Source organism: Mauremys reevesii, linkage group 16 (genome assembly GCF_016161935.1).
Source record: "Mauremys reevesii isolate NIE-2019 linkage group 16, ASM1616193v1, whole genome shotgun sequence".
Classification (NCBI taxonomy): domain Eukaryota; kingdom Metazoa; phylum Chordata; order Testudines; family Geoemydidae; genus Mauremys; species Mauremys reevesii.
In genome coordinates, this window is record NC_052638.1 from 10,653,919 (window position 1) to 10,675,637 (window position 21,719).

The 21,719-nt window shown below is 44.8% G+C and overlaps 1 protein-coding gene across 3 annotated transcripts in view; it reads right to left on the minus strand.

The window, feature by feature from the left end:
- GNAO1 (G protein subunit alpha o1) overlaps positions 1-21,719 on the minus strand; it is a 309,727-nt gene that overhangs the window by 250,495 nt on the left and 37,513 nt on the right. The gene's annotated exons all lie outside the window — the stretch shown is intronic.

Genomic DNA, 21,719 nt, shown 5'->3' on the forward strand with positions numbered 1-21,719 from the left:
CTGACAAACAGAGGCTAGGGACATCATTCCTTACGCATCCTGGCTAATAGCCTTTAATGGATTTAACCTCTATGAATTTATCTAGTTCTCTTTTAAACCCTCTTATACTCCTAGCCTTCACAACCTCCTCAGGCAAGGAGTTCCACTGGTCAACTGTGCGCTGTGTGAAAAAGAATTTTATTTGTTTTAAACCTGCTGCCCCTCTATGAATTTATCTAGTTCTCTTTTAAACCCTCTTATACTCCTAGCCTTCACAACCTCCTCAGGCAAGGAGTTCCACTGGTCAACTGTGCGCTGTGTGAAAAAGAATTTCCTTTTATTTGTTTTAAACCTGCTGCCCATTAATTTCATGTGTGGCCTCTAGTTCTTATATTATGGGAACAAGTAAATAACTTTTCCTTATTCACTTTCTCCACACCACTCATGATTTTATATATCTCTATCATATCCCCCCCCTTAGTCTCCTCTTTTCCAAGCTGAAAAGTCCTAGCATCTTTAATCTCTCCTCATATAGGACCTGTTCCAAACCCCTAATCATTTTAGTTGCCCTTCTCTGAACCTTTTCTAGTGCCAATATATATTTTTTGAGATGAGGAGACCACATCTGTATGCAGTATTCAAGATGTGGGCGTACCATGGATTTATATAAGGGCAATAAGATATTCTCCGTCTTATTCTCTATCTCTTTTTTAATGATTCATGTTTGCTTTTTTGACTGCCGCTGCACATTGTGTGGATGTCTTCAGAGAACTATCCACAATGACTCCAAGATCTCTTTCCTGATTAGTTGGAGCTAAATTAGCCCCCATCATATTGTATGTATAGTTGGGGTTATTTTTCCCAATGTGCATTACTTTACATTTATCCACATTAAATTTCATTTGCCATTTTGTTGCCCAATCACTTAGTTTTGTGAGATCTTTTTGAAGTTCTTCACAGTCTGCTTTGGTCTTAACTATCTTGAGCCGTTTAGTATCATCTGCAAACTTTGCCACCTCACTGTTTACCTCTTTCTCCAGATCATTTATGAATAAGTTGAATAGGATTGGTCCTAGGACTGACCCTTGGGGAACACCACTAGTTACCCCTCTCCATTCTGAGAATTTACCACTTTCCTACCCTTTGTTCCCTGTCTTTTAACCAGTTCTCAATCCATGAAAGGACCTTCCCTCTTATCCCATGACAACTTAATTTACAGAAGAGCCTTTGGTGAGGGACCATGTCAAAGGCTTTCTGGAAATCTAAGTACACTATGTCCACTTGATCTCCCTTATCCACATGTTTGTTGACCCCTTCAAAGAACTCTAATAGATTAGTAAGACATGATTTCTCTTTACAGAAACCATGTTGACTTTTGCCCAACAATTTATGTTCTTCTCTGAGTCTGACAATTTTATTCTTTACTATTGTTTCAACTAATTTGCCCAGTACTGATGTTAGACTTGTATGCCGGGATCATCTCTAGAGTCCTTTTTAAATATTGGCATTACATTAGCTATCTTCCAGTCATTGGGTACAGAGCTGATTTAAAGGACCAGTTAAAAACCATAGTTAATAGTTCTGTAATTTCATATTTGAGTTGGGTCAATGTCATCTGGTCCTAGTGACTTGTTACTGTTAAGTTTATCAATTAATTCCAAAACCTCCTCTAGTGACACTTCAATCTGTGACAATTCCTCAGATTTGTCACCTACAAAGGACGGCTCAGGTTTGGGAATCTCCCTAACATCCTCAGCCGTGAAGACTGATGCAAAGAATTCATTTAGTTTCTCCACAATGACTTTATCGTCTTTAAGCGCTCCTTTTGTATCTCGATCGTCCAGGGGCCCCACTGGTTGTTTAGCAGGCTTCCTGCTTCTGATGTACTTAAAAACATTTTGTTATTACCTTTTGGGTTTGTGGCTAGCTGTTTTTCAAACTCCTTTTTGGCATTTCTTATTACATTTTTACACTTAATATGGCAGTGTTTATGCTCCTTTCTATTTACCTCACTAGGATTTGACTTCCACATGTTAAAAGATGCCTTTTTATCTCTCACTGCTTCTTTTACATGGCTGTTAAGCCACGGTGGCTCTTTTTTAGTTCTTTTACTGTGTTTTTTAAATTTACATATTTAAGTTGGGCCTCTATTATGGTGTCTTTGAAAAGTGTCCATGCAGATTGCAGGGATGTCACTCTAGTCACTGTACCTTTTAATTTCTAACCTCCTCATTTTTTCATAGTTCCCCTTTCTGAAATTAAATGCCACAGTGTTGGGCTGTTGAGGTGTTCTTCCCACCACAGGAATGTTATATGTTGTTATATTATGGTCACTATTTCCAGGCGGTCCTGCTTCACATTCATTGTGTCACACTGGCGGTCCTGTCAAACATATTCAGCTTGCAAGTATTCTTTTTCTAACTGCCAGCCTTGAAAACTCACCCTGGACTCTAACAGTCAAGCTAGGTTCTTCCCAGCTCGTGCACCACCAGCAATGATCGAGGTTCTGCAGGCTAAATTAGACCCTTGGTGACACCTGTGCAAATCCATTATCTTCAGAGGATGCTCTCAATGGCACCTGGTGTGACAAAGTTCCTCCTCTACCTTGGTGGGTCCTGCGCTTATTGGCAGATTTGCTCACCTCTGTGATCTTCCCCACAGTCTGGGTCAACTTCTCCTGTGTCTGATCAGGAGTTGGGAGGTTTGGGGGGAACCCGGGCCCGCCCTCTACTCCGGGTTCCAGCCCAGGGCCCTGTGGATTGCAGCTGTCTATAGTGCCTCCTGTAACAGCTGCATGACAGCTACACCTCCCTGGGCTACTTCCCCATGGCCTCCTCCAAACACCTTCTTTGTCCTCACCACAGGACCTTCCTCCTGGTGTCTGATAACGCTTGTACTCCTCAGTCCTCCAGCAGCACTCGCTCTCACTCTCAGCTCCTTGTGCCTCTTGCTCCCAGCTCCTCACATGCACTTCCTCTCCTCTGGCTCCCTCCCGCCTGACTGGAGTGAGCTCCTTTTTAAACCCAGGTGCCCTGATTAGCTGCCTTGATTGGCTGCAGGTGATCTAATCAGCCTGTCGGCCTTAATTGGTTCTAGCAGGTTCCTGATTACTCTAGTGCAGCCCCTGCTCTGGTCACTCAGGGAACAGAAAACTACTCATCCAGTGACCAGTATATTTGCCCTCTACCAGACTCCTGTACCCCACTGGTTTGGGTCTGTCACACTGGGTAAAGCCACTTAAGTCTCCTGGGCTGCACAGGAGTCATGGAGACAATCTGAAGACAATTGCTGTTACACTGATGTAACTGATGGCAGAATCTGACCCCCCAAAAACTTAACTCATAAAACTAGGAAATTCAGACTTCAGGTTACAACTGTCTCATCCCCTTATTCTCCAGTACTGACGCACGTGCAGTAGGTAGCACTGATCTACCTAGGCCCAGTGCCGTAGAAAACAACTTTGGAATTTCCTGGCTTTTCAGATTGTGCCTGCCTGAACGCTCCAGGGGTAAGAGGCACGTCTCTCTGTACCGCTGCAATTGGAAACACTTTTTGAAATACAAGTTTTTCATTTCCACCTTCCTGCTGGTGGTTGCCATGTTCCTGAAAACTACGACTGGTAGAATTTGTGACTCTGACAGTAGAGGGGGGACCTAGTACCAGAGTTCATTCACTTGGGGCCATCCTGGGAAAGCCAACTAATTGCAGAGACCCAGCAACTCCTTATTCTCCCAGTATATTTCTGGACAACTAACTGGAAAGGGGAATGGTGCTGTGCCAAGGAACTGCTCCTTGAAGAGTTTTCTTCTTCCCCCCACCCCAAGCAAATAGTGTATCATTTCCCAACGACTGATCAATTCAAATCTCTCTTGATCAAAGTTATCTCCTTATGTGAGGTTTTTCCTCTTTGTACAAACATTTCCTGCTTCACTTCTTCCTTTTAACTGCCACTGGGGTTTATTGCCACAGCAATTGCCTGACTCTGCTCATCGTCCTTTTATCCAAACTCTTTGAGTCAGCCAAAGTAAATGTCTGCCTCTGCTCATTCAATATCGCTCCTCACTAATGAGACTTTCATTCTGCGGTTTTATTTTGCCTGTCTCCTTGGTGACCCCTCTTTGATACTTCATGTTCCTTCTTACTTAATTCAGCCAGCTCGCTCTCATCCCAAGAATATGACATTAATTTTTCTAACAAATGAAACGCCAGGTCAGCTTCATGTTACTAGCAGTCAAACAGAAAGTGCATAGTTTTCCTCTCCTTGACTTTATCTTTTCAAAAGTCTGCAATATTAGCCACTAGTTACAATACATTAACTTGTTATCTCGGCATCTTTGGAACAGGATGGGTTGCTGCATAGATAGATTATAAGGCCAGAAGGGATCATACTGTGATCATCTAGTCTGACCTTCTTCAGACCATAGGACTTCTCTGAATTAAATTTTGTTTGAACTAGAGTTTATATATATTTTTAAAATCTAATCTTGATTTAAAAGAGGGCAGTGGTGGAGAATCCACCATAGTAATTTGTTCCAATAGTTAATTTCCCTCATTATTAAATATGCTCCCTTTATTTCTTGTCTGAAATTGTCTAGCATCAACTTCCAGTCATTGGCTCTTGTATGTCTGCTACACCCAAAGAGTCCTCGGTCATCAGATTTTTGATCCCCATGTAGACATGCCCACTTCAGTTCCACTCCTCCTTCCCGGTGATTCTAAAAAGCCAGCCTTTCTATGCTTTCAATGCATTTCCAGTTCTCTTTTCCTATACCAGAGATGCAGACCTAATGTCCTCAGCCCCATGTTCCTTATACAGTCCCAGGTATCTAGGAGGTGTCAAACTTGAGATTAGCACCAACGGGATATTCCTCAACCACTCACTCATTCTCATATTCCTGCCTATAAACCCGTCACATTGGCGATGCCAGAAAACACAACAGTGTAACTTTTCTCCCAGTTTCAAGCAAGCGGCTAAATCATATTGGGACATACTGTGCCCTGGTGTCATTCTATTGAAGTCAACGGAGCTCTGCCAGGCACGAATGTGGCTTATTGAGTTTGTCAATATGGTGATCTGCTTCTTTTGCCATGTGCTCCATTGCCTTCAGAACTGGAACAAATCAGCAACAACATTTTTTTCCCAAACATCAGTCTGAGTTGGGTTGAGATCCATACGCCACTCGGAGTGGACCTGCTTATCAGTGAAAATAGCAACGCTGCTGCAAAGAGGCAAGAGTGGGAGTGTAGTTAGGGTAAACAATGCAGATGACATTGCTAACGGGACTGAAGCCAGCATGGAAAAATCAGAAATGCCGAAGGTTCCACTTTTCTGAATAGATTTAATTCCAGCTCACTATCTGCAAGCCCATTAGCTGACAATTGTGCGAGTGGAGGGGGGAAAACAAAGTTCCAGGTACAAATATTTCTGCACGAAGGATGTTATTAAAATGTCCTGCTGAATGCTGGCATGTCGCAACTGAGAATTTCAGCATAGACGCACTCTTCCCGACGCGTGATGTGGCCAAAGTGCAAACTGCTTGTCAATTATTTGGCAAATGCTAACTGCCTGTTATCAGAATTAGGACTGGCTCGACTCCTTTTGCTTCATTTAGAACCCACTTGAACACGGTGGGTTCAGAAGTTCAGCATGAACTCAAATACTGTTGGGTTTGCAGGAGTCACTGGAACAAGCAGCAGGGAGGGAAACCGGAGGGATACAAAATCCTGTTTAATGAATAGGGTGAAAAAGAGAGAGGGTGTGGCAGAAGAAATAAATTAAATGGGGGGAGGGGAGAGGGGAGAGAAAAAGGGTGAGAAAAAATCCAATGAAAAAATAAGTACAGTAGCCCAGACCCTCGGCTAGTATAAATCAGCGATTTAGTCTATTCGTTTCAGTGGAGCGATACCCACTTACACTGGATCTGGTTCTATATATTTGCTAAATAAAAGGCCAAATTGCTCCACAGTGGAGCTCTGTCAAATTACTCCAGCAGAGAATTTGGCCCCCAGAATACCCATCTGTAATAAGCCTCTTTTAATGGGCTTCTATCCCAATACAGTACTGTATACGGAACAGGCATGCCAGTAGCTACATGGAGCCTGATCCTTGGGTCTGGTGGAGCTTCACTCAGCAAAGGTCTCTAGCGGGGTGGGAGGGAGGAAAAGGTAGCTTTACAGACCATGTTTGCTGCTCCCTGATCCAGGGGCCACTGTATAGTTACATTGTGGCACTTGTGCTTCTGTCCTGGCTAGAACCTGGAAGTGCATAGGTGAGCTGAAATAAAATCTGAACAAAACACAAACCAATTTTTCTTGAGCTAGAGATGGGTCCATGCCAAAACCCTACCACCAAACAATCCTAACTTCTGAGGGGCAAGGGTTTGTGTTGGAATCCTATTGCGCATCCACATTTGGCTAATTGACCAAATGAAAATATTGTATCGGATCATCCCCAGATATTAGAAAGAGAGTTCCAGTCTCTGGCCTACATCTACATTTTGCAGATGGTCTCTCTCTTTATCATGGCCCAAGCAACAGATCTGAATTGTGCAGTTTGAGCCCATCTGTATTTCTAACTTCAAAAAAAGTTCTGCTTAAGCTTATCTTGAATTTTTGGCAAGGGTTTGAAGAACCAGAGCTGCCCCTATTTTATCCACACCAGCTGAACCATCACCACCCCATATCCTCCGTTTATCCATAGCAAAGAAAAAATTCAATATGTCCACCAAGAAACTCCCCTTTATTGTTCCACCTGCTCATGGAGTATGCTTAGATATCCTAGGCATGGTTATAAAGTAATATGTGAAAGACAGCATATCAGCCGGCATCAGATTATGTTTGCCCTGTGTGTATCCTCCCCTTGTTATGAGCAGAGACTAACTATCCTAGGGGACTGATTGGTAATGGAATATGGAGCTTGGGCCGAAATCAGGCCTCACTGAATCAATGGGAGTTTTGCCATTGGCTTCGACGGGACATGGATTTCACTTTTTGTCACTGGAGTCAGTCCGAGCTAGGCTGGGGGTGCTGAAAATGGGATGACTTGTTGCTTGTCTATGTGAAATAAGTTGGTTGTCAGAGACTTGTGTCGCCATCACTAATTGCCCCTCTTAGTTGTCTCTCTCAGCCAAAGACTTGGAGACTGATCTCCCCTCTTAACCCTAGAGGTCACGCCTGCAGGTCAGAGGTGAGACAGTACAGAAGCAGCTGTCACTGGCATTGCCTGATGCGTAACTCTTCTGTAGCTAAACAGTTGACTTGGCTCACCAGAACGGTCAGGGAGGTTCCTTTCATCAGCAGATGTATAGTTATAGCACTGTGTTTTATTTGCATTACTGTAGCACTTAGGAGCTGCAGTCCTGGACCAGGACTCCTCAGTGCTAGGCGCTGTACGAACACACAACAAAAAGATGGTCGCAATTCTCATCACTTTTTGGAAAAGGGAGCTAGGTTGACATGAGTGATGGCTAATCAGACTGGGAAGCTGCGCAGGGAGGCCTCCAAGTCTGTACAGTCTGTTCTCTCACACATGCCTGTGGAGGATTATGGGAGTAACTCCAAATCAGTCAGGGATTGCGCAATTTGTAACTCGTGTCAGCTGAGCTCATTGCACACCTCCGGGCTCCGGGCATTCCTCCACCTCCCCCCCTGCAAGCTCGCCCACTCTATTTCAGGGTCTCTCTGCCACTGCCCCCAGCCTCCCCGCTGCCAGAGGTTCAGAATGTCTCCCCTTCTCCTCATTCCCTTCATGTTCCCCTTCCCCCCATACCAGGGTGTCTCAACCTCAACTTCAAAGCTCTCTTGTCCTGTAAGCAAGTCATTCCATGTTCTTACTCTTTGTATTCCAGTGCCCACAATGTTGCTATCCACCCACACAAAAAGACATGGTCCCTACCCCCGTATTCTAGATATGTGACTGCATCACTGGTGCTGCACTCGACACTGGATGAGTTGTTGGAAAATTCTGCCATGAGCCTTGCTTTTCCTAGCTGCAGAAAGGTCAGCGTGTCTAGTGGATAATATCGCCTCTTCTGTGCATACATGAATTGTGACACCTACATGCCTCCCTCTCCTGAAGTTTTTTGTTTTAATACAATGTACCACAGTCTACTCTAGAGCAAGGTAGGTACTTCTGCATCCAACTAAAACTACCAAAGCAACAGGAAGAACCAGATACCCCCTGGTTTCTGGAGAGAAACTGTATCCTGCAAGCACATCTAACAGATCTGCTCCGGTATAAACCCTGAATGATTTCACAGTTGATTATTCAACAAGAATATTGACATTAATACATGTAAATATTTCACACTAAATCCTAACAGAAATACTTCCCCTACGTAGCGTACTGGCTTTTCACATGTGTACAATGTTGTCCTCTAATGGATAATGCACACAGAGGTTACAGAACTTCCTATTAGAGCCAGCTAGGGTAGGTTTCCTTTAGCTCAGATGACATATTTTTGGAGTTGAAAGACCTGGGTTCTAGTCCTAGCTCTCCAAGTGCTTGCGGTGTATCATCTGTTATCTGTAGCACACAGATTTGTTACAGAACATGTCTGGCGAAATAAGACAGTTTGTATTGCAAGAGCTGGGATGTTCATTTCTCGGGAAATTCTGTGACTTCAAAATTTGTTCTCGAAGTTGGAACAAAATCAACAGATTTTGAAATTTCTCGCAAAATGAAAATTTGGGGAAAAAATTCATTTTGGATAAGAACATAAGAACATAAGAATGGCCATACTGGGTCAGACCAAAGGTCCATCTAGCCCAGTATCCTGTCTGCCGACAGTGACCAATGCCAGGTGTCCCAGAGGGAGTGAACCCAACAAGTAATGATCAAGTGATCTCTCTCCTGCCGTCCATCTCCACCCTCTGACAGAGGCTAGGGACACTATTCCTTACCCATCCTGGCTAATAACCATTAATAGACTTAACCTCCATGAATGTATCTAGTTCTCTTTTAAACCCTGTTATACTCCTAGCCTTCACAGCCTCCTCAGGCAAGGAGTTCCACAGGTTGACTGTGTGCTGTGTGAAGAAGAACTTCCTTTTATTTGTTTTAAACCTGCGGCCCATTAATTTCATTTGGTGGCCCCTATTTCTTATATTATGGGAACAAGTAAATAACTTTTCCTTATTCACTTTCTCCACATCACTCATGATGTTATATACCTCTATCACATCCCCCCCTTAGTCTCCTCTTTTCCAAGCTGAAAATCCCTAGCATCTTTAATCTCTCCTCATATGGGACCTGTTCCAAACCCCTAATCAATGGCAAAGACAATCTTTTGTTTCGATTTTGACTTTTCAAATATTTATATTAGATCTTAATTTATAATACAATACAAAATAAATTGAAATTAAAAATCATTTCGCTGTTATTGAAACATTTCATTTCAAGTTTTTTTAATGAAATGTTGTCAAAATCAACCAGTTCCCACGGAAAGTTTTGTTTTCAGTGAAACAGCATTTTTGTGAGGGGGAAAAATGTTCTTTCGGAAAATTTTCAACAAGCTCTAATGCTCAGCTTATGTTCTGACACATGAGCACTGATCATCTTTTTATCTTATCTTGTGTAACTGTGGACGCTATTCTTTTTCACACACAGTTAAACAAATTAAAAGTTATGCACAAAAATGACCAGAGATATACCCTTAAAATAATTTTTAGATGCACAGCTGCCCAATTTGCAGCCAATTGTGGGAACTGTTCGTGTACCTACCTTTTTGGAATCCCTGCCCATCAATGTGTATAATCCCTCTTCACCTTGCTAAAATAGTTGCCTCAATATTATTCTTCTACAGTGAGTTCCACAGGGAATCAATACAGCGCCTGCATTAAAACGCAAAGCCTTTCCACTCCCCATTTAAAATGGCTTCTGAGGTGTCTCGTCCCAAGTCAGTCACCCTTTATGAATGAGTTTTATCTACGGCAGACTTTAATACTGTCCATGCCCTTTTAGGTTTGTGCTGGAATTAAGGGGGGATGGGAGAAAAGAGAACAGAAATGATCATCGCTTTTCTTCCGCTCCAAGAGGCTGGTGAGCATAATACCCTTGCTGACGCGCTGCCTCCGACCCGGCGCTGCTCAGGTGAAGGCCGCGTTGGCACAGAGTGCTGTAATAAGACAGATGCGACAAAGCTGAAATGCTGTAATTCTGGCTGGGTGCCAGAGAAAGGGTTGGCACCTCATCGCCTAGAGGGCAGGTATATGCTGCAACGCAGCTTGTAGGGGACAGAGCTTGCCATCTCTTGAGCTCTGGCAGCTCAACCAGCGCTCCAGAACCCACATGTCCAACCCGTTTTCCTCCGGCTGTATCCCACCTGTTAGTGAGATACAGGCCTCGTGAAGTGAGTGGTAACTGTAATTCAACTGGAGGAGGGAGGGGGGTGCTACATATATATTCAGCCTGTGCTATTCCTGTGGCTATCACAAGACATATTACAGCAAACTGATTGGAAGTGGCCCCGTTAGTGCCTTTGTGCAAGGAGCTATTCCGGTTAATTAGAACACTTTCCACCAGTGTGCGGCACAGGGAAATCCCAGCCTGGCTTTTTAATCCCTTTCTGTCCTGCAATGGATTCCATCTCTGCTACAAGCTTAACAAACCGAAGACTGTTTGGAAGAGATCACTCCTTAATCTGGCTTGTCATAAGACCACTAGAAGGGTAGAAAGGGAAGGTCATACGCATCCGAGACTGGCACAGAGCTGTAAACATCCTTATTTATCTGAGCTAAACCGTTCCCAACTTTAACCCCTTCGCTACCGTTTGAAATCATCAAAACTATCTTGTTTATGATGTAAAAAACCGAGGGAGAAATCCTGGATCCTGAGATGCTGCAAAATTCCTCAGCAAATACCACTCCACTTTCCTTTTAAGGATCAATGTGTCAGCCCTTTTCTCCATCCTCTTACACTTCTCTGCTGTGGATGGGCCTGACTCAGGGATCACACCAGTGCAGCGCTGGGGGATGTGAGAGGAGAACCTGCCTCTAAATCTCCATAATCCCCTTTGGGTCCAAGTGAAGAGCACACGGCTGAACAGTCCACCTTATATAGGGGCCACATGCTGAAACCGGGCTCTCTAATCCCTTGCACATCTGTCTGGGAAAAGCGAATGCAGAAAATCAGGCCGACAACGACACACACAATATTGTCTGCAGGCACAACTGGGGACTGGGTTTAAGGCTGACTAGAAATGTGGCCATTCTCTTTAAGGGTTTTTCCCAACGTACTGACAGGAGTGAAACACCGAGTAACTCAGCATGAAGCAAATTTTCAACATACAAGGATCTGCATTTGTAGACTGACACCTGTTAGTCACTCACCCTCCAAAACACGCTCATCCACTCTGGATGAAGGAGGAAAGAAGGTAAAATCAGATAAGAGGAAAGAGATGAAACCACCAACGTGTTGAAGAATAAGTGGGCTTTCAAAAGAAAATTAAACAGAAGCATAGAAAAAGGATGGACAAGTGAGTGTGTGGGGAGAGGTCAGTCACTGAAAAAGGCAGGAGAGTGGAGATTGCAAAAGAAAAAGGAAAGAAAGAGAAGCCAACGAGTAGTCAGATTTTTCACGGGAGTCTTGCTTTGAACAATATTAGATGATAAGATCACCAGGGTTGGACCGTGGCTTCCTGCAGGTGACGCCTCACCGCAATGAGCTGCTGGTCCTGAATGGGCATTTGGGTACCACTTCCATACCAATAATAATTTTGTATCTCTGTCTTCACAAGGATGTGACTGTATTTGTCACTGATGAAGAAGGTAGAAAAATGTCCCCAGCTTTCCATGGGGAAAGGGTGACCCTTTCTCCCACCCCGGGGTAGTATGCCCGCCCCCCACTTTTCTGTTTGAAAAGCTGCCTGCTTACTCTCTGAATTCCTCACTCTAACTCCCAGTTTAGTGGAGCTGCTCAGGGAAATGACATTTCACCAAAGGCAAATGGGCCCAATCCCACAAGCCCACTGCCTCTGGGACTCCCATTAAAACCAATGGCAGCTCCACGCTTGCAGAATTGGGCCCCTGGACACAAAATCATTCCATCCCCTCTTCTTCCCATGTGTGTGAAAACATCAGCACAGAAATCCCAGGTGGGGTTTACCCATGAGAATCCCGCTTGGAATGAGCTTTCTAACTACACTTGCCTTTCCGCCAGGGAGAGATGGTCTTAGGTATTGTAGAGCTTTAGAATGACCCTTCTCTCGATCTCACCTATCTTAGTGCATGAGCCTTCTGCCCTGCAGCTCAGGCCATCCAGGACATCCCGCTCCATCCTTGGCTCTCCGCCTCTATTTAACTGCCAGCTGCGGACATCTTTCATCTCCTAATTCCTCCACCACTCTTCTATTGCCCCTAGGACAGATTGCGCTTTCATTGTCAGCGTGGGCTCTCCAGAAGTCTTCCCCACACTCGCGCCTGTCTGACCCGATCCTGGAAAGTGTTTTGAGTGATACTGTTTAACACCACGTACCGAATAAAGCTGCTTTATTTGATTGCAGCCATTTGGATCAGAGACTGAGAACCTAGAATTGCATGTGCATACCCCCCTGAAATGGCCTCCCCGAGGGACTGTATGGGGAAGCCAGCTGTAGCTGACATCCTCTGACACAGTGAAATTGTTATTTAGGCTGCAGCTTTTCAAAGATATCTCCCATCGAGCTGAAGTAACGCAGTCAGCCAACATACCATATCTCACGCAGCCATTCTCAGTGCAACTGACTCTATGAAATACCAGAGGGGAAAGAACACTGCGAACGTTTCATTAACATGATCAGTGGGCCAGGATCTTAGCTCAGCATCAGCAGGCTGCATGAAATCCCTTCTTCTTGTGCTTTACTTGTTTTTCAAACAGGATATTTTTTCTGGAGACGTTACGGCCTCTGTTCCTCATCGGACAGCACTAACTTAGGGCTCCAATACTGAACATCTTTCCTGGTCTGAGTTGTCTGTACTTGATGGCAGTGGGATTACTCGTAAAACTAAGGATCACATGCATGATCTGGCCTTCTATATTATGGGAAAGGAAAACACTGAATTGCACAACCTGGCACTGGATGAGCTTTAGGAAGAGGACTGATCACGTGACATTTTTCTGGGGTAGACGCTTGAGCAAAGGTTTGTTTGCTTATTTTGTTTGTCGTTGAAATGCAGCTTGTGACAGCAAAATGTAGCTGGACTAAGGGGTTGGTTGTAACAGCAGGACAATTCCTGAGGTCCTTACTCAGGTAAAACTCCCACTGAAATCAATGGGAACTGGTCTAAGCAGAGTAGCTACAAGTTGCAAAACAATCTTCATGAGTACTCCCAGGAAGGGTCCGGACTACATTTTGACTACATTAGTGATCACAGGCTGCAGCATGCAGGTATCCTCTGGGTTTATACTGCTCTCGGTTCTGAAGAAACAACACTGAAGTCAGTGGCGTTATTTTGGATTTACACTGGTAGAAATGAAAGCAGAATTTGTCTAATAAAAACTCATTGAGGCCCTGCTCCTGCTCCCTTTCATGCCAATAGCAAAACTCTGATTGGTTTCAATGGTGCAGGGTTGGGCCCATAATGCAGAGTGAGGAATTTTGTCACCTCAGCTAAATGTGCCTCCCATCACACACAGGGGCTATGTCTACACTTACAAGGGTGTGTAGGTTACAGGTGCTACATGCTGCGGTGAAAGGCAGGCAGCATCCATTGCACTGGGCAGCTGTGCGTCACAGTGAAAGGCTCCGTCAGCGGAGAGGCAGCGGGGAAAGCTCTGGCAGCAGGATGCTGAAACACGGCTTGGGTGTGTAGAGAGCCGTGCAGGATACATACCCTTGGGGGCTCAGGCATGTATGGCATTCGACTTACCTAAGCCATGTTCCACCATCTACACTACGATTTATACCCGCAAATGCAGACGTACCCATGAGCCTGCCGCGACACGGCCCACTCTCCTGCTGTTACAGGAGTGGATGCAGCACCCACAGCCAAGGGAGGTAATGCTGTTCCTCCTCCTTTTGGAGAAGTCAATGGGATCTCACGTTCTCTTACTTTATGGTTATTTAGATTACAGTAGTGACCAGAAGCACTGACAGAGCTCAGCCCCCCGCCCCCAATACAAACACCTTATGAGTCTTGCTCTATCCCCAAACACTTACAATCTCAATAGACAAGAGACACCAATGACAGGAGGAGACACAGGCACAGAGAAGGGAAGCGACTTGCCCAGGGTCACATGGCAAACCAGTAGCAGAGCCAAGAACAGCACTCAGCTCTCTCTACTCCCAGCCCAATATCCTCTCCTCTAGCCCATGCTGCCTTTTGACAGTCGGGGGGAGGGGAGGAGAAAGGGTACAACAATGAAGCTGCATGAGCTTATCTTGCTGTCATTCCCGAAAGGCTTGCAAACCCCACAAGCTTTGAAAAGAAGGGCTTGGATAAGGGAAACAAATGTACACAATATGCAGTCGAGCTCTGTCTTCGAAAAGCCGCACATGAAAGATCACACGCAGAAAATGCACCAAGAGTCAAATGCTACTGGCCTAAATACTCACAGCCATTGATAGGTATCACCTCAGCCAATCGACTTTAGGCCAAAGGCTGCAAACACTGTTCTGGAAAGGTATAGGAGATGCTGTGCAGTGTTCAGCAAGTGAGGTAAACAATATGAAAATATTCTAAATGTCTACGTGTTTACGTAAATGAAGCTCTTACACGTTTTCAAAATCTATTATGCATTAAATACGCTGGGCTTTGTCTGTGTCACCCGCACATGGATAAATCCTGCAAGTGGGTAAAAGGACTGGGTTCTGCCACTTACAATGTAAAATAATCTGCCCACCCTGTGCGACGAGAGGAAGGTTAGCCAGTAAAAGTGTTAGGTGGACAATCCTCCTTTATAATGCAACAAACCAAGTGACCAGCTACAAGTTTCCCAGGTGATATTTTGCTGGACACAGAAGCTGCACAAAATTTAGCAGCAAGAGTAGAACTAGGATTTTCCATCTCCAAACTCATGCACCTCTACCACCCGGCCAAAGGAAAATTTCCCTTAGCTGTTAACAACTCCAGGTCTGTGACATACATTTGAGCAAAAACCATCTACAGCAGAAGGCAGCAGTCCTCACAAACACTAGTCAGTTTAGCACAGTTAAATTAATCTACAGGAGATTAGATTATCAACTTTGTAACTGTACCGAACAGTTTTAAAAAGTGCTTTTGTGAATTTGATCATTCTAATTGATTGAAGAAATAGAACAAATCTGTTCTGTAATCCTATCAGGATGGAGATTTCCAATAATGCTACAGTTGGCAAATGTTACCCTCAATACATCAAGATAGACCCTCTGATTTAATGAGAATTGCACTGCCTAATGACTCACTTTTTTCATACGCTCATTCATTGGAAAATAACATTGTCAAAGCTCAAATGTCTCCTGTTTTCAAAACAAGTGTCCCAGCTGCACCTTAGCTTTTCTTTTCAATCCCTCGGCCCAGAGCCTATTGCCTCGCCATATCAAACCATCTATCCCTTTACCACTACTACTCAATTAAATTAAGCACATTTTATTTGACAGGCTGTTAACCCTTCCCTGCATTAAGGAAGGCAGAGCCGCACCTCAGACAGACAGATTAGTCCACAGTCGAATCATAAGAGCAAATCCTGCAGTGGTTGTTTAATGCCACTGCTTGGACAGAAGCAAACAGGATCAGTGTTCCTTAGATTCATTCCCTACATGCAGCCCAATTCTTCAATGGCAGGGAGCAAAGGATGCTATTCATCTCATGTATGTTTCCAAACGAAAGTTCTCCCTGCTTGTCAGCATAAGAAAGAAGATAAGTAGCTAACAGTCCTGGTGAGAGAGGCTGTAGCTGTTATGGATAGACAAAGATTATGGGCTTGATTTCCAGCAGTACTCACCACCCGCAGCTCCTGCACCTTATTTCTAATCTGCTGTGGGTCCTTGGGAGCTGCCAGGTGCTAAGCATCTCTGCAAAGCAGGCCACGTACCATTTCCACTGCTTCTGTTTTTATATCAGTACAGAAGTTCTGAAAGGCTTTCAATGAATAATGACCTCTCTCAGCAAGTTTGCAGATGACACTAAACTGGGAGGAGTGGCAGTTATGTTGGAGGGTAGGGATAAGATACAGAGGGACCTAGACAAATTAGAGGATTGGGCCAAAAGAAACTTGATGAGGTTCAACAAGGACAAGTGCAGAGTCCTGCACTTAGGACAGAAGAATCCCATGCACTGCTACAAACTAGGGACCAAATGGCTGGGCAGCAGTTCCACAGAAAAGGACCTAGGGGTTACAGTGGACGAGAAGCTGGATATGAGTCAACAGTGTGCCCTTATTGCCAAGAAGGCTAACGGCATTTTGGGCTGTATAAGTAGGGGCAATTGCCAGCAGATCGAGGGACGTGATCATTCCCCTCTATTCGACATTGGTGAGGCCTCATCTGGAGTACTGTGTCCAGTTTTGGGCCCCACACTACAAGAAGGATGTGGAAAAATTGGAAAGAGTCCAGCGGAGGGCAACAAAAATGATTAGTGGGCTGGAACACATGACTTACGAGGAGAGGCTGAGGGAAGTGGGATTGTTTAGTCTGCAGAAGAGAAGAATGAGGGGGGATTTGATAGCTGCTTTCAACTACTTGAAAGGGGGTTCCCAAGAGGCTGGATCTAGACTGTTTTCAGTGGTACCAGATGACAGAACAAGGAGTAGTGGTCTCAAGTTGCAGTGGGGGAGGTTTAGGTTGGATATTAGGAAAAACGTTTTCACTAGGAGGGTGGTGAAGCATGGAATGGGTTACCTATGGAGGTGGTGGAATCTCCTTACTTAGAGGTTTTTAAGGCCAGGTTTGACAAAGCCCTGGCTGGGATGATTTAATTAGGAATTGGTCCTGCTTTGAGCAGAGGGTTGGACTAGATGACCTCCTGAGGTCCCTTCCAACCCCGATATTCTATGATTCTATGACCTATAGACCATGATTCAGCAAGCTGCTTCCTTACTTTTTGCCATAGATTCATAGATTTTTAAGGCCAGATGGAACCATTAGATCATCTAGTCTACATTTCTGTGTAACACAGGCCAGAGAAGTTTACCCAGTTATCCCTGAATCGAGCCCAATACTTTGTGTTTAGCTAAAGCATCTTTCAGAAAAACATTCAGTCCTGAGTTGAAGACATCCAGAAATGGAGAATCCACCACCTCCCTTGGCAGTTAGTTCCAACAGTTCATTACATTCACTGTTAAGACTACGGGTCTTATTTCTAATCTGAATTTGTCTGTCTTTAACTTACAGCCATTGTTTCATCATGCCTTTCTCCACTAGATCAGAGAGCCCTTTAGGTCTCAGCCTTTTCTCCCATGAACTTACTTAGATTGTGACCAAGTCCCTTGCGTAACTTTGGGCATGTTAGCAGTCCAGTTGACTTTGCAGCCTTAATACTGTTCAGTTAGTGTAGTTTTCGTGTGTTTTTTTAATATATAAAATACATAATCAAAACAAAATGAGCCTAGCAGCAAAGAAATGTACTGCTGCTCAGTCTGAGTTTCAACCATCTTTCATTTCCATACACTTCGTTGTCGTTTGTGATATGGTTTACATTCATTTCCATTCTTGGAAATGGAATCGAGACTTTATGAAAAGAAAATTCATCACCAATAGCTGGACTTGGGTCACTAAACGGAGAAAGCCTCCAAAGTATGGGTTACACTGGGCTAGCTCTAACATGGCTTCCCTGGGGAGTAGGGACTTCCCTTCCCCTTCCTCTGTGCAGGTGTGTTAGGGCTACCTGGATCTTAGCGCTGACTGCGGGAAGGGGACGGAGGCTGAGTTCCAGATGCTCCCTCCAGGGAAAAAAATGGCTGCTCTCCCCTAACATGCTGGCGGGAATAGACTGCACCCTGAAAAGGGCGTCTTACAGCACTCCTCACTAGGGCCTGGTCTATACTGGGTGTGGGTGAGTGGGGAAATCAATCTAAGTTACGCAACTTCAGCTACATGAATAACGTAGCTGAAATTGACGTACCTAGATCGACTTACTGTGGTGTCTTCACCGCGGTGAGTCAATGGCTGCCGCTCCCCCATCGACTCTGCCTGCGCCTCTCCCCGAGCTGGAGTACAAGAGTCGGCAGGCAAGCGCTCGGGGGTTGATTTATCGCGAATCGATCCCCGCTGGATCGATCACTGCTCACCAATCCAGCCGGTCGTGAAGACGTACCCTAGTACAACAGGGGTCTCGGAGGAGAAATTGTGCCTGTGGGTGGTGTCGCTGAGGCACCTGCCTCCCACTGCTCACCGTGGGGCAGTACGACTACACCGCCACCCCTTATTCTGGGCTGTCGCCCTAGAGCTTACTGAGCCGAAGGTTGATTAGGTAACGGGACCTGCTGGATGGCATTCTCTATTTTTCCTAGAGTCTGAACTAACCGACAGACAAGGGAGAGGCAGATAAATAAAACAGATGAGTAATCTAGTGGCTACGATGTCATCACAGTCCATGTGGGATCATGGGCCCAAGCCACAAAGTTTGGATAGAGAAGAGAACATCCCCAATTGGGATCTCCCTGTGCTACCTTTTGAATGACTGCGGACGTATTTTAAAGAGAGATCTTGTGTCTCTCTGGGATGATCCAGGAGTTACAGAGGCCTATCTACTTGTGTGGTAAAGCATCCAGCCCACTTTTGAGTGCTGTAAAAATAAATAATAACGATAATAGTGATATACCCTGAAACCGACCTACTTCTTGCACTGGCCCCATCCACATGCTCTCATCCTCTGGAGTCTACTGATGTATTTATTTTCTTGGGTGATCTAGGCTCACTGTGGGAACTTAACCAAAAAGATGACATGCATTTGTCAGACTAAAAATAAACAAGAAGAATGGCCCATCACTCTCAGTTGCAGACCCATGCGTTCCTCTGAATAGTGTTGGCACATTATCATCCGTTGCCTATTGTCTAAAATCACAGCAAAATGTTATGTCATTCTTTATTTAGGTCTGGTCTCACGAATGGGTCTGCATTTCTGTGGGACTCCACAGGGACATAAGGGCCAATTATTAAGAAATATAAGGCCCTTGATTCAGCTAAGCACTTATCTATAAGCACCTCAAGACTTAAATAGTTGCTTAAATGTTTTGCTGGATAGGGATAGACCTAAGCTTAAAGTTAAGCATATGCATCAGTGCTCTGCTGAATCAAGGCCTAAATTTACAGATAAGGCTGAACGTTCAAACCCTGCATTGTATTCAATGGAGTTGCAGGAATGGGGGAGGGCAACCAAGGGAAGAATTTGGCTCAAGATAATTTAGGAAAATAAATACATCCTTGTACTCCAGAGAGTGAGACCTCCCTGACAGGACTAGTTCCAAAGCAAAGGTGGGTGGAGTGGAGCAAAAAAGAAACAGGAGAATAGGAGGCATGCTGACACCAATCTCGCAAACATAGGCATTTGCATGATTTTACTCACATGAGTCGCCCCATTGATTTCAGTGAGCCTATGTATGTGAATAAGGCTAGGCGTATGCCAAAACATTGGCTGGATCAGGGCCAGTGTTTGTAATTTCCTAATAGGTAAGGCCATTAAAGAATTAATAGGTAGATATAGGCCAACGTGACTGCGTAATCAAAGAAAATATTAATTACAGAACATTCTCAATAAGCCTGTAGGTTTTTCTTTCCACTCATTTCTCCTTGGTTTTGTGGTTTAAAAAGTCAGATTATACAACATTATCATCATTAAACTACAAAGGAAAAAATACCTTGGGCGTTAATAGTTCTGCGGCTTTGGCAAATTAGTAGCTGTGTACGATAATCAGGATAGAAATCTAAGCACCTTTAAATTTTATGGTGATGAAATGTCTAAACAAAAGCTGAACCTCTGAATATCTGTATGCTAATCTACTGGAGATCACCTCTCTTTCTTAAGACGCTAGTTGAAAGTGTCCCAAAGTTTCCTGTACAATTGTATTTCATTTAAGCAAACAGTGTATCTTTGTGTCAGCAAATAATAAAGGAAGACAGGGGTGATAGCCTCACCCCCTCACTCTAGACCCTTTGTGTTGGGTAAAAGGTTTGGAGTGTCAGAAAGGGACCCTGAAAGCCCTGGTTCCCGCAGGGTGAGGATTCCCCCAATCCAGGCATTGTGGAAGACTGACTTAAGGCTGCCTTTTGAGGACTCCTTTATAAGACCTGGTGCGGGGTGCATGGCAAGGGCAGGGCTGGGAGTGGGAGCTGTGTGCTGGGGTGTGTTGTGGAGATTTCAGACTATACAGCAGCCCATAGGACAGTTCAGGAAAACTGCTGTCACTTAAACAGCCTCTCAGCAAAATACTAACCATGTTTTTCCCCCACAAAAAAAGTGGAAATTTTTTTTATGAAAAACTTTCACCATTTTATGACTCTGTTCTGGGATAACTGAATCCTGCTGGTTCTCTCTTAAACCTCCCCTGGAATCCTCTAAACTACTGGGGGAGAGGAAAGGAGGGCCCACGAAAGGTAGGTGAACCCTTAACAGTTCAAAAGTTTCATTCATTTTGATTAAAAAGAATGTTGATCCTTACTAGATGCTCAGGGGATTTTATTCTAACCTTGTTGGTCTATTTAGCTTCAACTTTAGATTTACATTAAAAGTAACTTTTTGAAACAGCACAGAGAGTGAAGATGAGCAGATTGGATCTGATCAGAGCAGGAGCAGACTTCTCTTCAGCATCAGCAATGACTGCACGTGCTGCCCCCCGGATGTCACTGTACATAATTTATTCCATGACCACTACTTTCTGATTATGAATATCATCAACGACTAGCAGGTGCAACTCCATCTACTTTGTAATTTTGAGTCAGCTATTGAAATGGAAGGCCTCTGTTCTCCTGGATTTGGGCAAGCTTTTGTAGTGATTTAAATGGGTTCATGCCTCATAACTAACTAAGCTTTCACCTGTTGCTCACTGCCTTGCAAACCACATCTGATCAAATTAAGGCAACAGATGTGAGCGCTTTCAAAAGACACTGCAGTGCTCATTGTCTGCAGTGAAGAAGCCACATGTGAAACCATGTGAAGTGACCCTCAAACATTTACCAGACACTACAGCTGGTTTTCAATGTTCACAGCTGAGTTGGTGGCCAATGGGGCTACAATGCCGTGAAACTCCAGATGGGTCTGAGCCACAAGACAAACACGTCCCCATGATGGATCTGCCCCTGCTATCTTTTGAATATTTACCCCTGAGCGCTGATGCATGTTCAAGAAAAATCTCACCTATCGCTGTGCTGATGTTTGAGCAACAGACAGGGGCGGCTCTAGGTATTTTGCCGCCCCAAGCACAGCAGGCAGGCTGCCCTCGGAGGCTTGCCTGCGGGAGGTCCCTGGTCCCACGGATTCGGTGGCGCGCCTGCGGGAGGTCCGCCAAAGCCGCGGGACCAGAGGACCCTCCACAGGCGTGCCGCCGAAGGCAACCTGCCTGCCACCCTCGCGGCGACCGGCAGAGCGCCCCCCATGGCTTGCCGCCCCAGGCATGCGCTTGGCCTGCTGGTGCCTGGAGCCGCCCCTGGCAACAGAGATGTCTATGTGTATGGGGCCTCTGCTTATTCCTAGTGGTGGTGCTGTCAGATCCATGCCCAATATTAAAAATGACCCCGGCACAGCTAAACCAGTGTGCTCCAGTGAAAAGATACCCAGTGCTTTGGCTGCGTATTCATGTGTCAGTGGTAAAATGTTTGACGGCCTCCTCTAGCTGAATGAGAGCATGTCTG